Source organism: Quercus lobata, chromosome 5 (genome assembly GCF_001633185.2).
Source record: "Quercus lobata isolate SW786 chromosome 5, ValleyOak3.0 Primary Assembly, whole genome shotgun sequence".
Taxonomy (NCBI): Eukaryota; Viridiplantae; Streptophyta; class Magnoliopsida; order Fagales; family Fagaceae; genus Quercus; species Quercus lobata.
Window position 1 is genome coordinate 38872477 of NC_044908.1, and position 10405 is coordinate 38882881.

Below are 10405 nucleotides of genomic sequence, written 5' to 3' on the forward strand. Positions count from 1 at the left end.
GGGCCATACCCTTGGAACATTGGCAATGTCTACTTTACTTTCCTGCTTTGTGTGATAGCATTGTGCATGATGTATGTATGTATATATATATATATATATATATGCCTCTATGTGGGTGATCATGCACTTTGTATGATGGACTCTCATGGCTATGTGAGTGACCTTCTCTAGTCATGAGTACTTTTGATCTTGTAGTGTGGAGATGCTTAAGGCAATTGCTGTAGGTGCATGCTCATGCTATATTGTGTGCATGATTATTGTGGTGTGATTGTCTTGATCCATGTCATCTGAGTGACATCAGTTTCCTGGTGTATGCGTCATGCATTAATGCTTGATGCTTTGAAGTGCTTCGGCTCATCCTAGCACGAGCATGTTGGCATGCGCCGTATACATAGGCATGAAACCCTGCTGGTTGTGAAACTCTGCCGGATTTTCATCGTGCAAATGGGGCACCTCCATTGCTGTATTCTCATAGCGAAAGCTTGGTGAGAATAGCGTTTTGTGAGCTATGACACACCCGAGGCGAAGTGCTACCGGATTTCCGCCATAAAAATAAGGCGAAATTCTACTAGATTTTCATTGTGGAAATTTGGCACCGATCCCAAACACACTAAGGAAGCATCGATCAAGACCACACCCTTTCCAAAATCAAATCTCAAAGCCGAATTCATTTAAAGCCTTGAAAGCTAATGCCAATAGCTCATTTTTAATTGCCAATATCCTTAAATTAAGAGTTTACCAAAACAAATGATTGTCTTGTTAGGATTAGTGCCCTTAAATCCTATTGTATGATGCTATGTATGATATTATGTATGACATTATGTATGACATGATGTATGACTTGATATTGTAATTAATAAAGTTGTTTTATTATCATCTGAAATAATGGTAACATGAATATTCGCACATTATCATATAGTCCATGAGATGCATAGTATGTGATTTATGTGAAAAGTCACAGAAAATATAAATCACAAGTTCTTTGTAAACTCAGAATTTAGTTCGTAGTCGATGATGAAATTGGGCATTTCATCTGCGAAAACTATAACATATTAACTAAGATGATTTGTCTTGATCATGGAAGTGTTGACTTCTAGTTAATATGTTGATATGTTTTAAGAGTTAAAACATATTGAACTGAACCGCTGTGAGATTTATTATTCTCCTAATGACTGTCAATTGAATAATAAATCTCATGACTTATATTTACATGAACTCTTAATTCTGAGAGAATAATGGACTAGATCATGAAGTGTAGGTTGCTTTGCTATATCAAGATCATGACGATCAAAACCTCAGTATGTTGGGCAGCCACATTTAGTGTTGATGGAACATTTATTCTTAAGATGGAATTCATAGTCTCTTAAAGGAGATACAAAATATTCCCTTGAGATAAGTTTAATGGGTTTATTATTCAGAATGTTAGGCCTAACTACTTTAATAAATAGTTATTAAAGTATATATTTATGAAATTGGATTTCATAAATATATGATGAATAACTTAAAGGATTAAACCGGGTACTCAAGTATTAAGATGTAGTAATTCACAAAGTGGCAGTTTATATTCATGACTTTGAATTACTACGAATATTTTATGAAGGGGTTACAATTTATTAGTAAGGCCTAGAGTGCAATTATATTTATATAGTGGTATTAAATATAATTAATGGTAACTTTAGACTTGTTAAGAGTTGACAGAAAAGTCCAAGGCCCATTAGAGCTAGTGTCTTATTTGTTTCATTTTGGTCCCACTTCAAGTCACATACTAAAGCCTAATTGGAAAGGCCCAAAAGGCTAGTCCAATTAGATAATCAGTTTTAAGGAGAGAAACATACAAAATTTATATATGATATGAAAAGGTTTGTATATTGGGTTAGACACTATTCTCATTCTCCCTAGAACAAACTGATTGAGTGACCACACTTCTTGGGCATAAGTGGAATTGAAGTAAAGATTGAAAGTATTCTCAAGAACTTCTGATCTTCAGTTTTGAAATTCACCACACCAAGGTACACTATCTAATTCTTGAATTTTGAAACTTACATAATACATGTTATAGATTGCAAATGAAGTAGATTCGTTATTTTATTTTTTCTAGTGCATACACTTATATTTCCATCATGTTTATGAACAAGCATTGTGGGGTGCCTAACACTTTCCCACACGTAACCAGACTTCCAAACTCAAGAATCAAGATTTTTTACCTATCCATATTAGATTAGGAAAAATGCCCTTTCTCTTAGCCTAGGATTGGTAATAAAATCAAGTAGAGTTAGGTAACCAATTACATCTTAGAAAAAACCCAATGATTGGTGGCGACTTCAGTGTAGCAAATTTAGATAAAAGAGTTTGTAGAGTTAGAGCTGCACGTGGTTGTGTGAGTAAGTACTACAAGAGGTAACTTTAGATTTTATGGAGAAAATCTATTGTAAAACTTTCATTTTATCATAGTGAATTTTTTTACCTTGAGGATAGTTAGGTAAAATCCTCCTCAAGTTTTTACCTTAAAACTGGACGGTTTCATTGGTTTTCCTGGATCATTATATTGGTTGCCTTCTTTACTTTTCCACACTAAGTAATATGATTGTATGTGTTTAACCTAGATCTCATAATAAACCAAAGTATCAACTTGGTCAATTAATTAGGTTAAACAATCTAAGTGTACAGGGATCTAAACAATACAAACAAGTAGTATTAGAGTGGGTTAGCTCTTGATTAGGTAGTTTTACCTTGAGTTAATCCTTGACCCCTGCTGGCATGGAATACAATCACTCTCTTGTGATCCCTCACTTGGATGGGAATAACTATGCCTATTGGAAGGTAAGGATGAAAGCCTTCTTGAAATCTCTAGATGAGAGAGTTTGATTGTCTGTGGAAACCAGTTGGGAAAGACCTGTCACTCTTGTGGATCAATGTTCTAATGCTAGAAAAGAACCAGCAGGCTTTAATATAATTGTATGTGTTTAACCTAGATCTCATATTAAACCAAAGTATTAACTTGGTTAATTAATTAGGTTAAACAATCTAAGTGTACAGGGGTCTAAACAATACTAACAGGGATAAATCCCTGAAGCCATTCAATGATGGTTTAGAGGACCTAGTTTTCTGAGTAGAATCTTGACATACTCCTGTTAACAAGCTTGAGGAGGTCTAAGTCACCGAGGCAATGGTCTAGGGTGATAGGCCACAAACTGAATGACCCCTTGTGATAAAAATTAATTAATTAATTAGTCAAGTTATTAATTAATCAATTTATCATGCAAACGCGTGGTAGCACAAACAAATCACCAATAGACTAATTATGCAATGGAAAATAAATAATACGGTGATTTGTTTACGAATGGGGAAAACCTAACGGCAAAAACCCCACCGGGTGATTTTCAGGTCACCACTCCTGAAACTCCACTATTATCACAACAAGCGGTTACAAGTAAAGGAATCCCGAGTACCTTACCAACCTATAGTTGAACCCTTACCCCAATACCCAATTGGACTTATTCTGTAGTGATAGTTCCCCTTTCTGATGCACGACTCCCAAGTACGTGACTAACCAATTGCGCGGATCCCAGTACGTGAATTCAATCACTAACTAAGAAGGTTGTTGATTGCAAAGTTCTTCAGTTCATCCACACGATGAAGATCAAGAAGATGCTTGGTCATAAAACCCTACGGTGCACATACACAGCAACTTCTTCAAGAGAAAGAGATGAACTTGGGCAAGAACTTCATCTCCGGTCATAATTTGCTTGAACAGAATTTGCTCAATGTTTGTGCAACTTGTGAATTGTTTGATAGCCCTTAAAATAATCCTTTTATATGTCTAGGGTTAGGAGAAAAGAAAGCCTAAAGACATATTCACGGATCTCAAGAAAATTAGATTTGAATTCTGAAATTCTTAAACCTCGACAGATAGGAGGTGTCGAGCAGTTGTCTAGTAGGTGTCTAGCAGGTGTCGAGCACACCAGTCTTTGAACAGCTTTCTTAAGCTCGATAGATGCAGCTGTCGAGCCAACTATCGAGCTTTAATGAATTTGCACTATTAACTTGTTTTCTTGGACATATTTGAAGGCTTTAACACTTGATCTTGAAACATGGTTTCTTGAAGTATTTAAACACATCCTAAATCTACCCAAATACAAGTAAAGTGCATTTTGTCAAAGGATAAGCCAATTACATAAAGTACTGACATATGTTCCTAACAAGTGAAACACATATGTCCTAACATAGGGGAAAGACATCCAACTGTCAGACTACTTCCTTGGAGCCTAAGTTCTCACGAGAAAAACACTTCCTCCTCGGCCCATAGCGGTGGCCCCTACCCGTGGACAAAAAAGGCCAAGGGTTGCTAACAGCTAGAAGGGTCAGACCAATACTCCACTTGCAGGGCGTGATCCTTCCACCACAAGTGTTGCGGCTGACCCACCAACCTTCTAGCCGAGAGTACCTACTAAGGGGCTGGTCGGCCCTCACCAACCGTTGGGGTAGAAGGGGCCTCATCCTCTACTCTTCCACCCTTAGGTTACCACCATTCCTTCACATTGGGTGAAGGGCCCCTTCTTACCACATCATTTGTTCGGATGTGGAGGAAAGGCAAAGATGGGTGTGTGCTTGATAGCCTTGGGAAGGCCTTACCGATGCCCGAGGACATGCATTTCTAGGAGGATGTTGTAGATGAGGACATCACCCTCACACTTAAGTGGAACTCCATATCAATAAGGGTTTTCTTCAGCTAGTTCCCAATAACTCAGTATATATTTATGTTTATAACCCTGGCATTAACATGTCTTTTCTTAGATTGTAGGCCACGCAGGGGGTGCATCTACTTGAAGATTGGCTAAAAAAGGCTAACAAAGAAGGCCTTATGGCAAGTCTTGGAGTCTAACATCTAAGAGAAGAACTGGGGGGTGGCCTAGGCCAAGAAAAAGCTAGCCACTGCTAAGAGGGCACAGGCTTCCATTGATTAAAAGGTGGAGGTTTTGCAAGTGAAGGTGGAGAAGTCTGATACCAAACTCACTCAGGCCTTGAGTGTTATCACGGCTAGAGACATAGAGCTCACGACCGTGAAGGAGGGTTTGCAACAGGCAAAGCAGGACAACTATGACCTCGACTTTAATGACACCAAGTGCTCCACCAACAAGGTTATAAGGGAGGCTCAGCGGGCGGGGTACTTGGAGGGATGGGTGGCTGCTCTTGATGCTATAAACCTCCCTCTGACCTCCTCGTTCAGGGACCTGCCCCAGGTTCCCTTACCTGAGGACCCACCAATTGAAGAGGTCCCTCAAAGAGGGCAAGTTAGGGTAGAAGAAGACAATCCCAGTTTTCATGAACTTTTGGAGAAGATTGAGTCTCATACTTCCACCGTAGATTTTATTGGTGTGGACAATCCGAACCCTTTAGGAACCATTCAACCCCCCATGGCTCTAGTTGGGTTAGTAGTCACAGAAAACACCCCTAATCCTGCTCTCCCTATAACCAAGCAGAGCCCCAATGCTTAAGTGGGGCTGATTATATTTTTCATTTTTATCATTATTATTACTTCTCTTGTACTTCTTGGAATTATTTAATTGAATAATTTTCCTTTTGATTTATTTACATGTCCTTTGATTTCGTATGGTTGAATTTCTGTTTGATACATAGAATCATTTACTTGCTTTTTAACCTGAAAGCATGTCAATTGTTGATAAAAAATGAAATGAAGGATGTTAGCACAGCACTCGGCCCTTGAATGCTTACACGGCGCTTCCCTCGCCCCTCCCCCCCTTTGTTTACTTATATTTTCTTCCAATTGGTGTTTGAAATCAGGCCAAGGTCATACTTTTGTCCTAAGCTAGGTTTCCATCTAGTCAATGGCTGGGGTTAGGCCGAGGCTAGGTTTTTGTCCTTGTGATCTTTTATCATTTTTCTTCTTATACTGAACTCATCTCACATCTCCCGATCTACTAATAGTACGCTCATACAAGGTAAAACATGAATAATCCAACTTTAAGAAATTTACATAGATGGATAAATACATCTTAAGGTTTCTTACATTCCACAACCGAGGAATTGGCCTTTCTTCCAGATTTTCCAAGTAATAGGCCCTAATCCTAGCCATGTCGGTTACGTGGTATGGGCCTTCCCAAATTGAGGCTAGTTTTCCTATACTCAACTCCTTCATGCTCCTAAGTACTCTTTTCGCAAGACTAGATCTCTAGCAATGAACTCTCATGGCTTTACATTTCTATCATACCCTCTAGATAGCTTATGTTGGTAGTTAGCCAATCGGATGAACACTATTTCCCTGTTTTCTTCTACAAGGTCCAATTGCTCGGCCATAAGCAGTTCATTCTTGTTCAAATAGAAGCTTGTGGTTCTCATACTTGGTAAGCCAATCTCTATTGGTATCACTGCCTCAGTGATCCCATAAGTCATGGAAAAAGGAGTTTTGCTTGTGGATCTTCTAGGAGAAGTTTGGTAGGCCCATAGCATGTTGGGGAGTTCCTTGGCCCATCTCCCCTTAGTACTCTCTAGCCTCTTTTTTAGCCCATTTAAAGTAGTCTTGTTAGTGGCCTCGACTTGACTGTTGCTTTGGGGATAAGCCGGCATAGAATACCTGTTCTTAATCCCGAGGTACCATAGTACTTTCTATAGGCCTTACTATCAAACTGTAGTCCGTTATCCGATATCAGCATCTCTAGTACTCCAAACCGAGTCACAATGTTCTTCTAAACAAATTTCTTCATGTCGACATCACGGATATTCACTAAGGCCTCAGCCTCTACCCACCTAGAAAAGTAGTCAATCGCCACTAGGGCTGTCTAGATTGATTCGGTAACCTGACCCACCCGAAGAACCGGCCAGACCCGACCCGACTGCTCCGGCGGGTCGGTGGCGGGTCTTCACCACCAGAAACTGATTCCGACGGGTCGGTTTTGGTTTTCCTCCTCAAAAACTCGAAAAACCCGAATCGACCGAAAGATTTCCAGATTCCGGCAAAAATTTCTAGATCCTGGCCAAAATTTCCAGAATTCGGCGATAATTTTCCAGAATCCGGCGAAGAAACCCAGATTCCGGCGATATTTTCCTTAGATCCAGTGAGATTTTGATCGGATCTGGAGAAATCTCATTAAATCCGGTGAGATTTTTGTCAGATTTAAGGGAAATCTCGCCGGAATTTGGAAAACTATCGCCGGAATCTGCGTTTATTCGCCGGATCTATGTTTTTTCACCGTTTTCCCGCTGTCTTGTCAGATCTATGGCTTCAACCGACCCGCCCACCACCTGTTGATGGTTTGAACCGTCCGACCCAATTACTCTGGCGGGTTGGCGGCGGATGCATTTTTTTCTCACCCAATTCCAACGGGTTGGTTCCGGGTTGGGCACAAACCCGACTCGGACCGACCCGTGGACAGCCCTAATCGCCACTATTACAAATCTCCTCTTCCCCATAACCTTGGAAAAAAAAGGGCCTATGATATCTAGCCCCTATAGTGAGAAAGGCTAAGGGCTGGAATACAAACCAATTTAGGGCTGCTATCATTCCTGTGAGCTTTTGTACTTCCTTCAAGTTCCTCGGCAGATTGAGTTGTTGGACTGTGCTGATCTAGTCGGGGTTGACCTCGATTCCTCGACATGTTATCATGTAACCAAGGAACTTCCCAGATCTTACCCTAAACACACACTTAGAAACATTGAGGCGCAATTTGTGGTGCCTCAATATCTCAAATACCTCATTCAAATCTAACACGTGCTCTTCCGACTTCTTACTCTTGACTACCATGTAGTCAATATACACTTCCACTATTTTATCGATCTAAGACCTAAACATCTGTGTAACCATTCACTAGTTAGTTGCCCTGGCATTCTTCATACCAAAAGGCATAACCATGTAGTGGTAATTACCATATAGAGAGATGAAGGACGTCTTCTCCTAGTCTTTGGGAGCTAGGGCGATTTGGTGATATCTTTGGAAGGCGTCTAGAAAACTCATCCTTGGATAGCTGTACATGGCATCCACCAATTGGTCAATCTTGGAGATAGGGAAGGGGTCCTTGGGACATGCTGTGTTCAGATTTGTAAAATCGATGCAGACCCTCCACTTCCCATTCTTCTTTTTTACCACCATCGTGTTGGCCAACCAGTGTGGGAAGAATACTTCTCTTATGGCCCTAGCTTGCTTCAACTTCTCTACTTCCTCTTTCACAGCTTCCATGTGAGGTTTAGCTGACCTCCTCGGCTTTTCCTTCTTTGGGTGATACAAGGGGTCCACGTTTAGCCTATGCACTATAAACTTCTGGTCTACGTCAGGCACCTCGTATGGGCTCCATGCAAAGACATCTTAGTTTTGGACCAGTGACAACAGCACTTTCACCTGATCCTCAGTTGGAAAGCTCTTACCTACCTAAAAGTACCTATCTTCATAAGATAAAATGCGGACTTCATCCATCTCCTATGCACTGTCAGCCTCATTGGAATGCTCAAGGCTCTATGATTGCTATAAGGGGTTTAATTCTACCTTCTCCTTCTGCTTGATCTCGTGATTGATTGTGGCCACCAAGCATTGTAGAGCTACAATCTAGTCTGCCCTTACCATTACTATTCCTTATTTGGTCAAGAACCTCACGTTCAAGTACAGCATAGACGGCATGGCCTCCACCGCATGGATCCATGGTCATGCCAAGATTTCTGTGTACAGTGAGAATGCATGAACCACTATAAAATTCACCATTACCTCCTTCCCTTTTATCACTACAAGGAGCTTGATCTATCCTACGAGCATAACCAACTTCCCATTGAATCCCACTAATACGGTGTCATACTTGGTGAGGTTTTCATCCCTTAAATCCATTTCCTTATACAAATTAGGGTACATGATCTCTGCCCTACTCCCTTGGTCAATTATAACCCTCTTCACGAGGAACCTTCCAATCCTAAGAGTTATAACCAGTGTGTCGTCATGCGGTTGAGTTGTTCCCTCATGATCGTCGTTATGAAAAGCTACCTTTTCCCGAGACGGTCAACTACCTCCAGTTCCTACTGAGGAGTTACGCTAAGTATCCCCCTTTGGTAGCTAGTACTAACTCCAATTGATGCGGCATGTATGGCTTTGATCATGCCAAGGGGAGGTGGCATTGTTCCTCCTCAGCTTCCTAACACTTGTCCTATAGCACTTCCCCCTTGACTAAACATGTACTCCCTTAAATGCCCCTCTTAGACCAACTGTTCCAAAATAATCATTGAACATTCTACATTGCATAGCGGTATGCCCATTTTCTTGGTGATAAGTGCAGTACAAATTTTGGTTCCTTTTAGCTGAATCTCCACTTATTTTATCGGGCCAGCGAAAATAAGGCTCATGCATAATCTTCTCTAGGATTTTATGCACAGTCTCTTTAAAAAGCAATGTTCACCCCTTCTGCTCTGCTAATGGGGTTTTGCGCACCAACCTTCCTTCTGGGCCTTTGTTGAAAGCCCACAATTCGGGACTCCTTCTGGTACTGAAATGTAGCAGGGGCCTTCCCTTTATTTTGCAGCCTATCGTCCTCCGGTCTCTTGTGTTCTTCTATGCGCCTTATCAATTGGTGCATGTTCTCAGGAGGCTACATGGTTAAGGAGTCTATTAGTTCGGAATAAAGGGGTAGCTCCAATTTGAAAGTGCTTGCAACCACATGTTTGTTGTCTCCCCCAATCTCATTATACAGCTTCCAATACGTATTCAAGTAGGACCAAAGGTCTCCATACTCCCTATGGCCATCAATAATAGTGCTTCAATAGGCTGCTATTCTCGGCTACAAGTCACAAACTTGGCTCTAAAGGCTTGGTTGAGCTCGAAAAAGCTGTGGATGGATCCCTTCTTTAGACTGTTGAACCATTTCATCGCCGTGGGGTCGAGACTAGAAGGGAACACCTTGCATAAAAGCCCATCATTCCAAGAATGAAGAGCCATAAGTTGGGTGAAATGACTTACGTGCACCATTGGGTCCGTCTTGCCGTTGTAACAGGTGAACGGCTGGTGAGTGAAGTGTCTTGGCATCTCGGTGCATTCTATTTCCTCCAAAAAAGGTGATCGGGCTATCCTTCTTAGTGCTTGGCCCATGGAGTTCATGGCAACATTTGGGCGCCCATCCCTTTCTCTCCTCGGTGATACCAAATTTCTATCTCTAAACTCATTTGACCTGTCCCTTGACAACTATGAGTGACTTTGGTGAGATGATCTCCCTATATGAGCGCTTATTGAGTTATGGTCATGGGACAACCCCTCGGGAGACCTCCTTTGGCGCCCGCTCCTCACCTCCAACTTCAACTCCCTAACCTGCCTTTGCAAATTTTCCAACTCGCGATCCTGGTCACTATGGTACGAACCTTCCATCATGTATAAGACCATCCTTTCTCCTCGGGATAACGCTGCATGCAAGTCATCCTTAGT